A 16,830-nucleotide genomic window follows, 5' to 3' on the forward strand; every position below is an offset into this window, starting at 1 on the left:
GGACAATGCACGTCCGCATGTATCCCGTGCCACCCAACGTGCTCTAGAAGGTGTAAGTCAACTACCCTGGCCAGCAAGATCTCCGGATCTGTCCCCCATTGAGCATGTTTGGGACTGGATGAAGCGTCGTCTCACGCGGTCTGCACGTCCAGCACGAACGCTGGTCCAACTGAGGCGCCAGGTGGAAATGGCATGGCAAGCCGTTCCACAGGACTACATCCAGCATCTCTACGATCGTCTCCATGGGAGAATAGCAGCCTGCATTGCTGCGAAAGGTGGATATACACTGTACTAGTGCCGACATTGTGCATGCTCTGTTGCCTGTGTCTATGTGCCTGTGGTTCTGTCAGTGTGATCATGTGATGTATCTGACCCCAGGAATGTGTCAATAAAGTTTTCCCTTCCTGGGACAATGAATTCACTGTGTTCTTATTTCAATTTCCAAGAGTGTAGACGGCTATAGAGGCAGCATGGCTCAATATTTCTGCAAGAGATTTACAACGGCTTGTTGAGTCCATGGCACGTGCAGTTGCTGCACTACGCCGGGCAAGGAGGTTCGACACGATATTACTACGTATCCCACGACTTTTTTCACGATCAGTGTATACTTTTTAACTTTAGCGGAAGAAGCACGAATCGCTACGGCACTGTCACGTCCGGTATTTGCGTGTGAATACTCCCTGGTGGTACGTAGTCGCTTTCCGCTAGCAGCTCGGGCTTCCACGTGAACTTACACAACGAACGGAGGCAACACACCCGCGGCGTTCCGGCGTGGCAGCTCCGCTATTCCAGATTCTCGTCAGCGGAGTCTGCGGGAGGTCCGCCCACGCGCAGCGGGGGCGGTGGCTGCGCCACAAAGGCCCGGTCACAAGCACCCTCCATCCTCTGCCCATCACGCGGCGGCGGCGGACCCATCTGCAAGCAGCAGCGCAATGAGGCTGCGCGCGGGGCGACGGGGCCAGAGTGGTGCGCCTGCACGCAGCTCGTCCGAATTACTCGTCCATTCACAGGAACGCAGAGAACGGATCTATGGGGACGAAATCGATGAACACACTTCTGTGGCTGCAAGCAGCTGCGCCACTGTCGCGTGGTCGCCCTCATTCGGCGCTGTTGGCTACCTGTCACTTCCAGCCATTCTTCCTCCCAACGGCGCTTGGTCCACTGAATGAACAACTAGGTCACTGCGTAGTGGAATATACGAATTATTCGTCCAGCGTCCGCGATATAGTAATCATCCCGAATACCCTCGTGCCTGAAAGACCCACTTGGTTTCAGCCGCTGTGGCCCTCAATTTTAGTACATTTCTCGGATACTTTTGTGAAAAGTTTCAACGTCAACATTAAGAACGTCATGTCACTGTACTAGTCTTATCAAATGCGTTCGAATATCGTTCAGAATAAGTATGCCGTTCCGTTTAATCACTGCAGTGGACAGTTTTTAATGGTCACTCCTCTGGCGTTTTCAGTCAGCCATGAGGGTGGAGGGTATATCACCATTAAGGAGTGGCCACGGGTGTGGACTGTGCATTTGCAGTCTCATGACTGAGTGAAAACACCAAAGAACATTAACAGCTGTCCACTGCAGTGGGAAGCTATGTGCCGAAGGGTTAACAGCTATTGAAGCAAGTACGATATTATACTTGCTTCAATAGCTCGGTTAAAACAAGAAACATGTTGAGGTGGTATTAAAAAAGGAGGAAACTTCAAAATTCTTAGCGTCCATTTTGAGTTGAATTTCAACAGGAAAAAGTACTGCTTGCAACTCCTAAACAGCTTACGTCAGACATGTCCGCACTTTGAATCATAACAAAGCTTGGAGAGAGAGAAACTAGTAAGTTGGCATATTTTCGATAGTTTCATTCAGTAATGTCATACGTAATAATGTTCTGGGGTAGCTTATCTATAAGAAAAAACGGAAGCTTTTTCAAAAGCGTGATGTAAGAGTAAGAAGTAGTGCTCATCCACTGTCATATTGTAGATATCTGTTTAAGGAGTTTAACATTATATATTTATTCCCTCATGAAATTTGCTGTAGTATAAATAATTCACTTTTGTTAAAAAGGAACAATGATGTACATATTTACAATACCAGAAGAAAAATAATGTTACTCCACGTTAAGGTTGTGTTTACCATAAAAAGGGGTGCACAATGCCACAATTAAAATTTTTGAGAACTTATACAGGGATGTAAAACGTCTGAGAGGCAGCAAAGTAAAATTTGAAAAAGGAAGGAAAAGTTTCAACTTGACAATTCCTTCCAGTCTGCAGAAGAATTTCTGTTATTGTAACATGTAAAAAGATGGCGGCAGGAATTACAAATCCACATCTGTATATTTAACTTTAAAAATAAAAACCTACAAATGTTCACGATGCAGTCATATTAACAAATTAAATTCGATGTGCCACAGCATTACGATTTGGCGTGCAAATGATCGATGGAACATGAAACTAACTGACTAACATTACGTGCCCGTCCGAGTACTGTAATTTGCCGAAAATCTCATTTCGACATAAAAAATAGTTTCTCGCATACTGACTTCGTAGAATCCTTTCAGCGAACTAATGTCTGCCATCTAGTCAAGAAAAAAGCGATGTTGTATTTGATTATCTGTCATTTAATTCGGCAACCGTACAGGAATTTATTCGCAGTTATCGAACACACGTGTGAATTCACACGCCTATCTGACAAAGATAACTCAGGATGCCATGTTACTCGTCACACGCTCGGATTCACCAGGGCTGTGAAAATAACTAGATGAGTGAAAGTGAACAGCATCAAGCTCTCGACGGGGCACAGTCTAGATGATAGTCGGCTGCATTAGTCTATCAATGAATCTAAAAGTGTGTGTGTGTTTTATGGGTACAAATACAAAACAAGAAGCTACAAGTTACAGAATAAAAGGCAGCTCCAACATTCAAAATAGAGTCGACAAGAGTGTAGTGTCGATGAAAATGTAAATGTATGACGACAACTGGAGAAACACCGAAACGCGTCTTAGCATAAATAACGTCTAAAAAAGTGACTGGTTGCTATATTTCAAGTAAGTTGTTTATTGTTATTTGTCCTTCTGCGTGAGTGCACTATTTAGTCATCCATAATTGCAAAAAACTGAATAGTGAACACATCACTTTAAGGTAACTAGACAGTCTTTCTTCACCACTAGCAAGAAAGCAAAAGCTTCTCAACTTCGGAACACAAAACTAATTATTAATTTTTTCTCTACGAAAATTGCTTGTACACAGGTGTGTACAGCCATAGCTATTTCGGATAAAAACATTTTTATAATTAACCACTAACAGCGGTAAAAGTGGTATTACTCTATAGGTCTGTAGTCTGATTTTTAAACTGCGAATTAAAATTAATGTCATCAGACACCTAAGAACAGCCTTATCATTCTTTGTTAGAAGACGAGTAATGTTTGTAGGGAATGGTAACCCAAGTTTCAGCATTTCTGAAAGGAATTTATATCTGTGTTACTGAAGCTTGGAATAAACGAAGATTAGTTGAGTAATCTCTCCAGCATCTGAACTACTGCGCTCACAAGTCTCTGAATTTCCTAGTTTTAAGCAGAACAAACAAGCAATGAGGCTGCCGTGATTGTCATCTGATTGACTGTAGAGAGAGCGCACAGTGTAAAGATGTCTACTAACATCTTAGGAAACCACCAAAACCAAGGAGTTGAAATTTTCGTAATACATTCCTTTATTTACTTTTGCAGTTTCTCATTCCTCTTCTGACTACGAGCCAACTTCCATTTTTACGAGGTGTGTACAATAAGAAACGCAACGCTTCTTTTCCCTGCAAGCACGTTGGTTTTATTCAGGATTCCTATACGCCATATTATTCCTCACTCTTTTTGGCTATAAAACCCTATTTTTTCGACGTAATCGCTGTTCAATGCGACGGCCTTATGCCATTTTACTGGGAAGGCCCGTATGGCCTCATGGTACCGCTCTACTGGTCAATGTCAGAGCCAAAGTCTTGCCCCATCGATTCCATGCGGCTTTTCGCAGATGATGCTGTAGTATACAGAAAAGTTGCAGCATTAGAAAATTGTAGAGAAATGCAGGAAGATCTGCAGCGGATAGGCACTTGGTGCAGGGAGTGGCAACTGACCCTTAACATAGACAAATGTAATGTATTGCGAATACATAGAAAGAAGGATCCTCTATTGTATGATTATATGATAGCGGAACAAACACTGGTAGCAGTTACTTCTGTAAAATATCTGGGAGTATGCGTGCGGAACGATTTGAAGTGGAATGATCATATAAAATTAATTGTTGGTAAGGCGGGTACCAGGTTGAGATTCATTGGGAGAGTCCTTAGAAAATGTAGTCCATTAACAAAGGAGGTGGCTTACAAAACACTCGTTCGACCTATACTTGAGTATTGCTCATCAGTGTGGGATCCGTACCAGATCGGGTTGACGGAGGAGATAGAGAAGATCCAAAGAAGAGCGGCGCGTTTCGTCACAGGGTTATTTGGTAACCGTGATAGCGTTACGGAGATGTTTAACAAACTTAAGTGGCAGACTCTGCAAGAGACGCGCTCTGCATCGCGGTGTAGCTTGCTCGCCAGGTTTCGAGAGGGTGCGTTTCTGGATGAGGTATCGAATATATTGCTTCCCCCTACTTATACCTCCCGAGGAGATCACGAATGTAAAATCAGAGAGATTAGAGCGCGCACAGAGGCTTTCAGACAGTCGTTCTTCCCGCGAACCATACGCGACTGGAACAGGAAAGGGAGATATTGACAGTGGCACGTAAAGTGCCCTCCGCCACACACCGTTGGGTGGCTTGCGGAGTATAAATGTAGATGTAGATGTAGATGAACCTCCCCATCACCCACGTACTGGTTCCCATACAGATGGGACTGTAAAGTGGACGAGGAAGAACAGTCCCATGAAGTTCTGTGAGCTCCTCTCGGATGCGCAGACTTGTGTGAGGCCTTGCTTTGACAGGGAGAAGGAGAATCTGAGCAGTGAGGTGTTTCACTGTGATCCGTCCATCACCTCACATAAGAGTGTCCGCACGTTCCAACATTGCAGGACCGTCAACTGTGTGCGACGGGCCGGCACGCGAGAGATCGCGACGTTGTTGCGATGATGACAGACGCCTCGCGCAACCACTCACCGTATTTCTATTCACTACCAGATACGTGTAGATGTTCTGCGTGCTTCTACGGGAATATCTGCGATGGTCTGGTTTTCCGCCAAAACAAATTAATGACAGTTCTCTGCACAGCAACGCACCGCCATTACAGACGACACTCTGAAGGAACTACATGAAACGACAGGAGCAAAACAGAAATACTCCATGATGTCCGACAACAAAATCTGCGTCTTTCTCTACCGAAATTGTCCGTAAAAATAATGTTGTTGTTGTGGTGATCAGTCCAGAGACTGGTTTGATGCAGCTCCCCATGCCGCTTTATCCTGTGCAAGCTTCTTCATCACCCAGTACCTACTGCAACCTACATCCTTCTGAATCTGTTAAATGTATTCAGCTCTTGGTCTCCCTCTACGATTTTTACCCTCCACGCTGCCCTCCAATACTAAATTGGTGATCCCTTGATGCCTCAGAATATGTCCAACCAACCGATCCCTTCTTCTAGTCAAGTTGTGCCAAAAATTCCTCTTCTCCCCAATTCTATTCAATACCTCCTCATTAGTTATGTGATCTACCCATCTAATCTTCAGCATTCTTCTGTAGCGCCACATTTCGAAAGCTTCTATTCTCTTCTTGTCCAAACTATTTATCGTCCATGTTTCACTTCCATACATGGCTACACTCCATACAAATACTTTCAGAAACGACTTCCTCACATTTAAAGCTATATTCGGCGTTAACAAATTTCTCTTCTTGAGAAACGCTTTCCTTGCCATTGCCAGTCTACATTTTGTATCCTTTCTACTTCGACCATCATCAGTTATTTTGCTCCCCAAGTAGCAAAACTCCTTTACTACTTTAATGTCTGATTTCGTAATCTAATTCCCTCAGCATCACCCGACTTAATTCGACTACATTCAATTATCCTCGTTTTGCTTTTGTTGATGGTCATCTTATATCCTCGTTTCGAGACACTGTCCATTCCGTTCAACTGCTCCTCAAAGTCCTTTGCTGTCTCTGAAAATAATACGTCGCATTATTTATTGAACTACCCTCGTAAGAAGTCTGTCAGTGTCAACTGCAGAGAAAGGTAAGCTCCTAATGTAGCAGTTTCGTTGGCCTACCAAGAGAGATGGTTTAACTTCGCCCAACGGACGAAGCAGATCCGGAAAAGTGTTTCTCCGAGATCCAATGAGTGCAACGGCATAAGGCGAAAAAGACAAGATTGACGATGAAGGAAAAATTTTAGAAAGCATTCTGTAAATGGAGCAAAGCAGCAGTGCCATGCTTTCTTCTACGGGTCGCGCCCCGTCTGCCGCCACCAGCAGCCATAATGGCGGAGAAAAAAGCCTGAAGATGGTCTGAGTCTTTCTTTCTTCTTTCTTTCTTTCGCTTACGCCATAGTCCCGCAGCGATCGCAGGGTCGGCGTGGCTACAACGGATTTGGCAGTGTTAGTGTTAGGGATGCTTGGGGGAGCCAGTCCTGACAAAACTCTACCATCTGTTGAGTAAAATGTATGAGACAGGCAAAATACCCTCAGACTTCAAGAAGAATATAATAATTCCAATACCAAAGAAAGCAGGCGTTGACAGATTGGATTGGATTGGATTGTTTTTGGGAAGGAGACCAGACAGCGAGGTCATCGGTCTCATTGGATGAGGGAAGAACGGGGAAGGAAGTCGGCCGTGCCCTTTCAAAGGAACCATCCCGGCATTTGCCTGAAGCGATTTAGGGAAATCACGGAAAACCTAAATCAGGATGGCCGGACGAGGGATTGAACCGTCGTCCTCCCGAATGCGAGTTCAGTGTGCTAGCCACTGCGCCACCTCGCTCGGTGCGTCGACAGATGTGAAAATTACCGAACTATCAGTTTAATAAGTCACGGCTGCAAAATAATAACGCGAATTCTTTAAAGACGAGTGGAAAAACTGGTAGAAGCCGACCTCGGGGAAGATCAGTTTGGATTCCGTAGAAATATGGGAACACGTGAGGGAATACTGACCCTACGACTTATCTTACAAACTACATTAAGAAAAGGCAAACCTACGTTTCTAGCATTTGTAGACTTGAGGAAAGCTTTGGACAATGTTGACTGGAACACTCTCTTTAAAATTCTGAAGGTTATTTAAATTTGTACATAAACAAGATGGCAGTTATAAGAGTCGAGGGACATGAAAGGGAAGCAGTGGTTGGGAAGGGAGTGAGACAGGGTTCTAGCCTCTCCCCGATGTTATTCAATCTGTATATTGAGCAAGCAGTAAAGGAAACAAAAGAAAAATTCGGAGTAGGTATTAAAATCCATGGAGAAGAAATAAAAACTTTGAGGTTCGCCGATGACATTGTAAATCTGTCAGAGACAGCAAAGGACTTGGAAGAGCAGTTGAACGGAATGGACAATGTCTTTAAAGGAGGATATAAGATGAACATCAACAAAAGCAAAACGATTGTAATGGAATGTAGTCGAATTAAGTCAGGTGATGCTGAGGGAATTAGATTAGGAAATGAGACACTTAAAGTAGTAAAGGAGTTTTGCTATTTAGGGAGCAAAATAACTGATGATGGTCGAAGTAGAGAGGATATAAAATGTAGATTGGCAATGGCAGGGAAAGCGTTTCTGAAGAAGAGAAATTTGTTAACATCGAGTATAGATTTAAGTGTCAGGAAGTCGTTTCTGAAAGTATTTGTATGGAGTGTAGCCATGTATGGAAGTGAAACATGGACGGTAACTAGTTTGGACAAGAAGAGAATAGAAGCTTTCGAAATGTGGTGCTACAGAAGAATGCTGAAGATTAAATGGGTACATCACATAACTAATGAGGAGGTATTGAATAGATCTGGGGAGAAGAGGAGGTTGTGGCACAACTTGACTAGAAGAAGGGATCGGTTTGTAGGACATGTTCTGAGGCATCAAGAGGTCAGCAGTTTAGTATTAGAGGGCAGCGTGGAGGGTACAAATCGTAGAGGGAGACCAAGAGATGAATTTACTAAGCAGATTCAGAAGGATGTAGGCTGCAGTAGGTACTGGGAGATGAAGAAGCTTGCACAGGATAGAGTAGCATGGAGAGCTGCATCAAACCAGTCTCAGGACTAAAGACCACAACAACAAAAGTGTTAGGGATGGCCGGATGCCTTTCCTGCCGCCACCCCGTACACCCCATGATGGAATCAGTGTACCCCAATTGTCTGCGTCTCGCGTTCAAATGGTTCAAATGGCTCTGAGCCCTATGGGACTTAACATCTGAAGTCATCAGTCCCCTAGAACTTAGAACTACTTAAACCTAACTAACCTAAGGACATAACACACATCCATGCCCGAGGCAGGATTCGAACCTGCGACCATATCAGTCGCTCGGTTCTGGACTGAAGCGCCTAGAACCGCTCGGTCACCGCGGCCGGCGCGTCTAGTGTAGATCGTGAAACAGTGCGGGCGTGTTTCAGATGTCTGCGACGCGTGTAACTGAGGCGGAATGTGTGGGCCAGCCCGGTATTCACCTAGCTGGAAGGAAAAAAAAGGCATAAAACCACATCCAGGCTCGCCGGCACACCGGCCTTCCGCCTGGCGGATTCGATCCGGGGCCGGCGCGCCTACCCGAGTCCAGGAAGCAGCGCGTTAAGCCCGTCTCACACGGAGCAAGATTCGCTGTAAAAATCAATTTATTTATGAAAATACAAAGTACAGTCTCCAACAAACTTTACATATTCACATACTCCTTTACCTTTAACCCAAATGAACACAGACTCATTAACAGATATTTTTCTCTTATTACGAGTATACAAAGACAATGCTGACGTAGACATATAAGCTGATTTACCAAAGTCTTTATTTGCAAGTTCAGCCATATGGTAGGTACGATAGGCAATAATGTCTCTATCAACAAAACTTTCAAGTCCAGGAACATTAGGTACTCCTGTACCTCCACGTACAATGGCTACACCGAGCGGGGTGGCGCAGTGGTTAGACACTGGACTCGCATTCGGGAGGACGACGGTTCAATCCCGCGTCCGGCCATCCTGATTTAGGTTTTCCGTGATTTCCCTAAATGACTCCAGGCAAATGCCGGGATGGTTCCTCTGAAAGGGCACGGCCGACTTCCTTCCCAATCCTTCCCTAATCCGATGAGACCGATGACCACGCTGTCTGGTCTCCTTCCCCAAACCAACCAACCAACCAACCAACTACAATGGCTACAGTAAGCCAACCATTACCATGTGAAAATGTATCATTAATGTCAATACTAAAATTTAGTCTACAACCACAGAAAACACAGGGTCCGTCAACAAGTGCAGTAGCAGCAACACTCTTCACTGGTATGCGGTTCTTCTTGTCTCCAGCTGTTGTGGCGAACTCGATGTTCTCTGGCTCGCGCGGCGGCTACCTTGCGGGCTCCGTCGTCTGCTAGCGGGCAACCTTGCTGGGAACCTTGTAAGATTTCCAGGGTAGGTCCGGTGCTATTTTTCTTGTAAGGTTCCCTGCGTACTACCTGCGTTGGCCAATCGTGAGACGTTTCGTTTGTGACGTCAGATGCGGAAAGCTTGGGCGGGAAGCAATTGTTGATAGTCGCTTTTCTGCTGTTGTGAGGTGCGGTAGGAAGTTCTTATAATTGTTAAATAATGGCACCGCAGTGGTCCAAGGAAGCGATTGAAGCATTGATATGTACTTACAGGGAAGAACAGTGTCTGTACGTCGTGAAAAGCGCAAGCTATTATAATAAACACTTGCGTGCAGAAGCACTCGAAAGAGTTGCAAGTGCCGTGTGTCTTGTTCGACCATTCGTATAATATTTGCAAAGGATGTACGATCTTCTATCCTATAAAATGAAGTCGTATGTAACAGTCATTATTGGTATATTTATAAAGTCAAACAGTAATGAAATGGTGATACTTTTCAAACAAAAGTAGATGTTCCAGAATGAGATTTTCACTCTGCAGCGGAGTGTGCGCTGATATGAAACTTCCTGGCAGACTAAAACTGTGTGCCCGACCGAGACTCGAACTCGGGACCTTTGCCTTCCGCGGGCAAGTGCTCTACCAACTGAGCTACCGAAGCACGACTCACGGCCGGTACTCACAGCTTTACTTCTGCCAGTACCTCGTCTCCTACCTTCCAAACTTTACAGAAGCTCTCCTGCGAACCTTGCAGAACTAGCACTCCTGAAAGAAAGGATATTGCGGAGACATGGCTTAGCCACAGCCTGGGGGATGTTTCCAGAATGAGATTTTCACTCTGCAGCGGAGTGTGCGCTGATATGAAACTTCCTGGCAGATTAAAACTGTGTGCCCGACCGAGACAGGAGAGCTTCTGTAAAGTTTGGAAGGTAGGAGACGAGGTACTGGCAGAAGTACAGCTGTGAGTACCGGGCGTGAGTCGTGCTTCGGTAGCTCAGTTGGTAGAGCACTTGCCCGCGATAGGCAAAGGTCCCGAGTTCGAGTCTCGGTCGGGCACACAGTTTTAATCTGCCAGGAAGTTTCAAAAGTAGATATTATGCGAACTAACCTCAATTCTGTATGAAGCATGAAGAGCACACATTTTCCAGCTTTTCTCCTCTTAATCCAGTTTTTCGTCCATTCTTTCTTTCTTCTTCTCTCATTAGCATGCATTTCTGCATCGTTTACCACCAAAACAGCTAATAACGCCAGTTTGCTCTGAACATCTGTACCTGAAGCAGTCATCTTCGTTCGATACAACATGCAGCCGATTACAACACAACTAGCTGCCGATCTTGCACCGTGGGAGAGCTTCGGCATGGAAGATAGCCGGCTCCTTTCCCTGCAAGCCGGCAGGCATGCACGCCATCTCGCAAACTTGAGGCGAACCTCGCTCCGTGTGAGACGGGCTTTACTGCTCTCGGCTACCCCGGCGGGTCTGAAGTAGAATTTCGAAACCGGCTGCTAATGAATCGAAACGAGACCGAGACTGTTTTGATTTGATTTGAAGATGAAGGAGATAGCTGTGAGAAAACACGGGAGGGCACGCCGGTGTGGCAGCAGGTTTGCAATGCCGACAGTGGAGCGGACACGATGCACTGTGGGCCGCTTCCGGCCGACCTGCCAGTGCGTTCCGGTCGGCGCGGCCCGGCGCGGTCGCATGCCGTTGGTCGCGCTGGTTGCTTTCCGCTCGGCGGAACACCGCAGCCGCAGCCCAGGCCGGCCGCAGCGCTTCGCCCTCACGCGGGACCTTCGCCAACCGCCGTTTCTCTAAACGTCACCTCTGGCGGATATCCTTTACTCCGTGCTTCTACCAGGGTCACTCCAAAAGAAATGCACACTATTTTTTGTAATAATACAGTTTTCATTCAGCATGTGTGAAAGTTTTACAGTGTGTAGATACATCCATCCCGCTTGTTTTCAAACTTAGTTCCACCTGTTGCCGTGAGTGGCGCCGTCGCAGCATGTCTTCAAGATGGCTGCTACACTTGACGTTCGTCAGAAGCAGCGTGCTGTCATAGAATTCCTGTGCTGTGAAAACGAGACAGTGGAAAACATCCGCAAGAGGTTGAAAAAGGTGTATGGAGATGCTGCACTACAGTTAGTCGGTGGGCAAGCAGGTTACGTGATGAAAGCGGGCACGGCAATATTGAGGATTGTCCTCGCAGCGGCAGGCGTCGTACTGCACACTCCAGAGAGTTAACGAATTGGTGACTGCTGACAGACGCATCACAGTGAACGAATTGTCATGCTACGTTAGGATAGGGGAAGAAAGTGTTTGCAGAATACTGAAAGTGTTGGCGTTAAAAAAGGTTTGTGCCGGGTGGATTCCCAGGATGTTGACAGTGGCTCACAAAGAAACAAGAAAAACGGTATGCAGCGAACTTTTGGAACAGTGCGTGAGTGGTGGAGATGAATTTCTTGGAAGAACTGTGACAGGTGATGATACATGGCTCCATCATTTTCCACCAGAGACGAAGAGGCAATCAATGGAGTGGCACCATGCAAATTCACACAAGAAAAAAAAAATTCAAAACCACACCTTCTACTGGAAAAATGACTACGGTGTTTTTCCATTCCGAAGCACTCTTGCTTGTGGACATCATGCCAAGTGGAACCACCATAAATTCTCATGCATATGTGATGACACTGGAGAAACTTCAAGCTCGACTGAGTCGTGTTCGACCACATCGGCAAAAGCAGGATGTTTTGCTGTTGCACGACAATGCTCGGCCACATGTCAGTCACAAAACCATGGAAGCGATCACAAAACTCGGATGGACAACACTGAAACACCCGCCTTATAGTCCTGATCTGACTCCATGTGACTCTCATCCCTTTGGGAATCTGAAAGACTCTTCGTAGAACAAGGTTTGAAGATGATGACTCCCTTGTGCACGCTGCCAAACAGTGGCTCCGACAGGTTGGTCCAGAATTTTACCGTGCGGATATACATGCGCTGGTTCCAAGATGGCGTAAGGCAGTTGAGAGGGATGGAAATTATGCGGAGAAATGAAAATATTGTTCCTAAAGGATGTATCTACACACTGTAAAACTTTCAAACATGTAGAATAATAGATGTACTTAAAAAATAGTGTGCATTTCTTTTGGAGTGACCCTCGTACTTCGACAGGCAACGGCTAACTAGCAAAGGTCGCCAACTGCAGGTCGTGAAATTGAAAGAGACAACGCACGAATTTTCGTCAGCGTGAGGCACCTCAGGCAGGCCATCCCAAATATACAATCTGATCAAAAGTATTCGGACACCTAACAGTGAACTTAAACATGGGGTGTGTCCACTCTCAGCCTCTATGACGGTTTGAACTCTGCTGAGGATACTTCCAGTGGGATGTCTGAATCTCTTTGAAGGAACAGCAGCCCATTCCTCTTCAAGAGTCTAAATCAGAGAAGGTAATAATGTTGGATGCAGGAACTGGAGCGAAATCGATGCTCAACTCATTAGAAACGTGATTCACTGAGTTTGGGTCGGGAGTGTGGGTAGGTCAGCCCATTTCGCTATTGTCGACAGACCATAACCTCACAGATGCTGCTTTACGACAGGGTGTACTTTTGTGCCAATGCAGACATCGTCTCCGAGCCGTTCCTCTGCGTACTGCACGCATTACCTACGAAGTGCTGTGGTAAGTGTTCCTATTCTTCCGGCCGGCCGTTGTGGCCGAGCGGTTCTAGGCGCTTCAGTCTGGAACCGCGGACCGCTACGGTCGCAGGTTCGAATCCTGCCTCGGGCATGGATGTGTGTGATGTCCTTGGGTTAGTTAGGTTTCAGTAGTTCTAAGTTCTAGGGGACTAATGACCTCAGATGTTAAGTCCCGTAGTGCTCAGAGCCATTTGAACCATTTTTGTACTTCAAGTACCTTTTCCCGCCTTCAGTATTTTCTTCGCGAGTGGGACCAATGATTGCACGTAACTTCAGTATTTGCTCTAATTTCACTGTCTTTATAGTTGTGAGCATTTCGCGAGACTTAAGGGGGAGGAAGTACGAGGGTCGTTCAATAAGTAATGCCCCACATTTTTTTTTTAAAAAGCGATTAATATACATAGGCAAACGTTCTTGTTAGTGGTTCACATTTGATGTTTGTTATGTGCACAAATTCTAAAGGTGCAGGGGTAAAATACAGGGAGCGAAAGGCTATTTACAATTTGTACAGAAACCAGATGGCAGTTATAAGAGTCGAGGGACAGGAAAGGGAAGCAGTGGTTGGGAAGGGAGTAAGACAGGGTTGTAGCCTCTCCCCGATGTTATTCAATCTGTATATTGAGCGAGCAGTAAAGGAAACAAAAGAAAAATTCGGAGTAGGTATTAAAATCCATGGAGAAGAAATAAAAACGTTGAGGTTCGCCGATGACATTGTAATTCTGTCAGAGACAGCAAAGGGCTTGGAAGAGCAGCTGAACGGAATGTATGGTGTCTTGAAGGGAGGCTATAAGATGAACATCAACAAAAGCAAAACGAGGATAATGGAATGTAGTCGAATTAAGTCGGGTGATGTTGAGGGTATTAGATTAGGAAATGAGACACTTAAAGTAGTAAAGGAGTTTTGCTATTTGTGGAGCAAAATAACTGATGACGGTCATAGTAGAGAGGATATAAAATGTAGACTGGCAATGGCAAGGAAAGCGTTTCTGAAGAAGAGAAATTTGTTAACATCGAGTATAGATTTAAGTGTCAGGAAGTCATTTCTGAAAGTATTTGTATGGAGTGTAGCCATGTATTGAAGTGAAACATGGACGATAACTAGTTTGGACAAGAAGAGAATAGAAGCTTTCGAAATGTGGTGCTACAGAAGAATGCTGAAGATTAGATGAGTAGATCACATAACTAATGAGGAAGTATTGAATAGGATTGGGGAGAAGAGAAGTTTGTGGCACAACTTGACCAGAAGAAGGGATCGGTTGGTAGGACATGTTCTGAGGCATCAAGGGATCACCAATTTAGTATTGGAGGGCAGCGTGGAGGGTAAAAATCGTAGGGGGAGACCAAGAGATGAATACAGTAAGCAGATTCAGAAGGATGTAGGTTGCAGTAGGTATTGGGAGATGAAGAAGCTTGCACAGGATAGAGTAGCATGGAGAGCTGCATCAAACCAGTCTCAGGACTGAAGACCACAACAACAACAACAACATGTGCGCCAGTGAAGTTTCAAATCGTTCTGGCAGATGGCAAAGCCGTAGTACATCGTCAAAATGGCGTCTACATACGAATCACGTTGCAAGCAGCGAACCGTTATTGAATCTTTGTGTGCAGAAAAGAAACCGTGATGATCATCCATAAACGTTTATTGAAGTGTGTGGCGATGCTGCAGACGATAGGAGGGCAGTTGGGCGATGGGTAAAGAAAGTTACAGGCTCAGTAAATGCAGGAACAGAGCTCCATGGTCAGCCACGCTTCGGACCTCGTGACACAGCCACTGCTCCAGACATGCTGAATCGTGCGGATGCCATTATTCGTGCCGACCGGCGCATCGCAACTCGACAATTGGCTCTACGGTCGTCGGTCAGCATTGGAAGTGCGTCTGCTATGATCGAGACTCTCGGACATTCAGAGAGGTGGTCATGATGGGTTCCACGAATGCTCACAACGGACAACAGAAAAGACAAAGAAAGGCCACTTCATCTGAATTGTTGGTGCGTTTTGAGTCCGACGGAGAGGCCTTTCTATCACGGATCGTTACCTTGAAGACGACGAGAATGTCAGTCATGCAGTGAAAACATGGCTACGCATACAGGACAAGAGCTTTTACCAGCAGGGAATACATACTCTTCCACAACGTTGGCGTACGGCCATAGAACGTGATGGACACTACGTAGAAAAACAGGACATGGACAAGACATGTTGATGTATGTTGACACCAAATTCGGACTCTTAACCATAAATATGTTCTGAGAAAAATATATTTCCTGTCTGTTCAAAGCACTCTTCTCGGATTTCAACAGTAAACTTCTACGTAATGCTTACGTCGGTGTATTTGGTGACGGTTCGCTAACAAATTAATATTGCAGAGCATCGACCTTATGTGATTTTCATTCACAAATTTTTAGACAAACATACACTCCTGGAAATGGAAAAAAGAACACATTGACACCGGTGTGTCAGACCCACCATACTTGCTCCGGACACTGCGAGAGGGCTGTACAAGCAATGATCACACGCACGGCACAGCGGACACACCAGGAACCGCGGTGTTGGCCGTCGAATGGCGCTAGCTGCGCAGCATTTGTGCGCCGCCGCCGTCAGTGTCAGCCAGTTTGCCGTGGCATACGGAGCTCCATCGCAGTCTTTAACACTGGTAGCATGCCGCGACAGCGTGGACGTGAACCGTATGTGCAGTTGACGGACTTTGAGCGAGGGCGTATAGTGGGCATGCGGGAGGCCGGGTGGACGAACCGCCGCATTGCTCAACACGTGGGGCGTGAGGTCTCCACAGTACATCGATGTTGTCGCCAGTGGTCGGCGGAAGGTGCACGTGCCCGTCGACTTGGGACCGGACCGCAGCGACGCACGGATGCACGCCAAGACCGTAGGATCCTACGCAGTGCCGTAGGGGACCGCACCGCCACTTCCCAGCAAATTAGGGACACTGTTGCTCCTGGGGTATCGGCGAGGACCATTCGCAACCGTCTCCATGAAGCTGGGCTACGGTCCCGCACACCGTTAGGCCGTCTTCCGCTCACGCCCCAACATCGTGCAGCCCACCTCCAGTGGTGTCGCGACAGGCGTGAATGGAGGGACGAATGGAGACGTGTCGTCTTCAGCGATGAGAGTCGCTTCTGCCTTGGTGCCAATGATGGTCGTATGCGTGTTTGGCGCCGTGCAGGTGAGCGCCACAATCAGGACTGCATACGACCGAGGCACACAGGGCCAACACCGGGCATCATGGTGTGGGGAGCGATCTCCTACACTGGCCGTACACCACTGGTGATCGTCGAGGGGACACTGAATAGTGCACGGTACATCCAAACCGTCATCGAACCCATCGTTCTACCATTCCTAGACCGGCAAGGGAACTTGCTGTTCCAACAGGACAATGCACGTCCGCATGTATCCCGTGCCATCCAACGTGCTCTAGAAGGTGTAAGTCAACTACCCTGGCCAGCAAGATCTCCGGATCTGTCCCCCATTGAGCATGTTTGGGACTGGATGAAGCGTCGTCTCACGCGGTCTGCACGTCCAGCACGAACGCTGGTCCAACTGAGGCGCCAGGTGGAAATGGCATGGCAAGCCGTTCCACAGGACTACATCCAGCATCTCTACGATCGTCTCCATGGGAGAAT

General features: G+C 46.4%; 1 non-coding gene across 1 annotated transcript; it reads right to left on the reverse strand.

The window, feature by feature from the left end:
• Positions 1-10,085: 10,085 nt before the first annotated feature.
• Positions 10,086-10,160, reverse strand: Trnap-cgg (transfer RNA proline (anticodon CGG)). Its single transcript has one exon. It is a non-coding gene; the product is annotated as a tRNA-Pro (tRNA).
• Positions 10,161-16,830: the final 6,670 nt, after the last annotated feature.

This window comes from Schistocerca cancellata, chromosome 8, assembly GCF_023864275.1.
Source record: "Schistocerca cancellata isolate TAMUIC-IGC-003103 chromosome 8, iqSchCanc2.1, whole genome shotgun sequence".
Classification (NCBI taxonomy): Eukaryota; Metazoa; Arthropoda; class Insecta; order Orthoptera; family Acrididae; genus Schistocerca; species Schistocerca cancellata.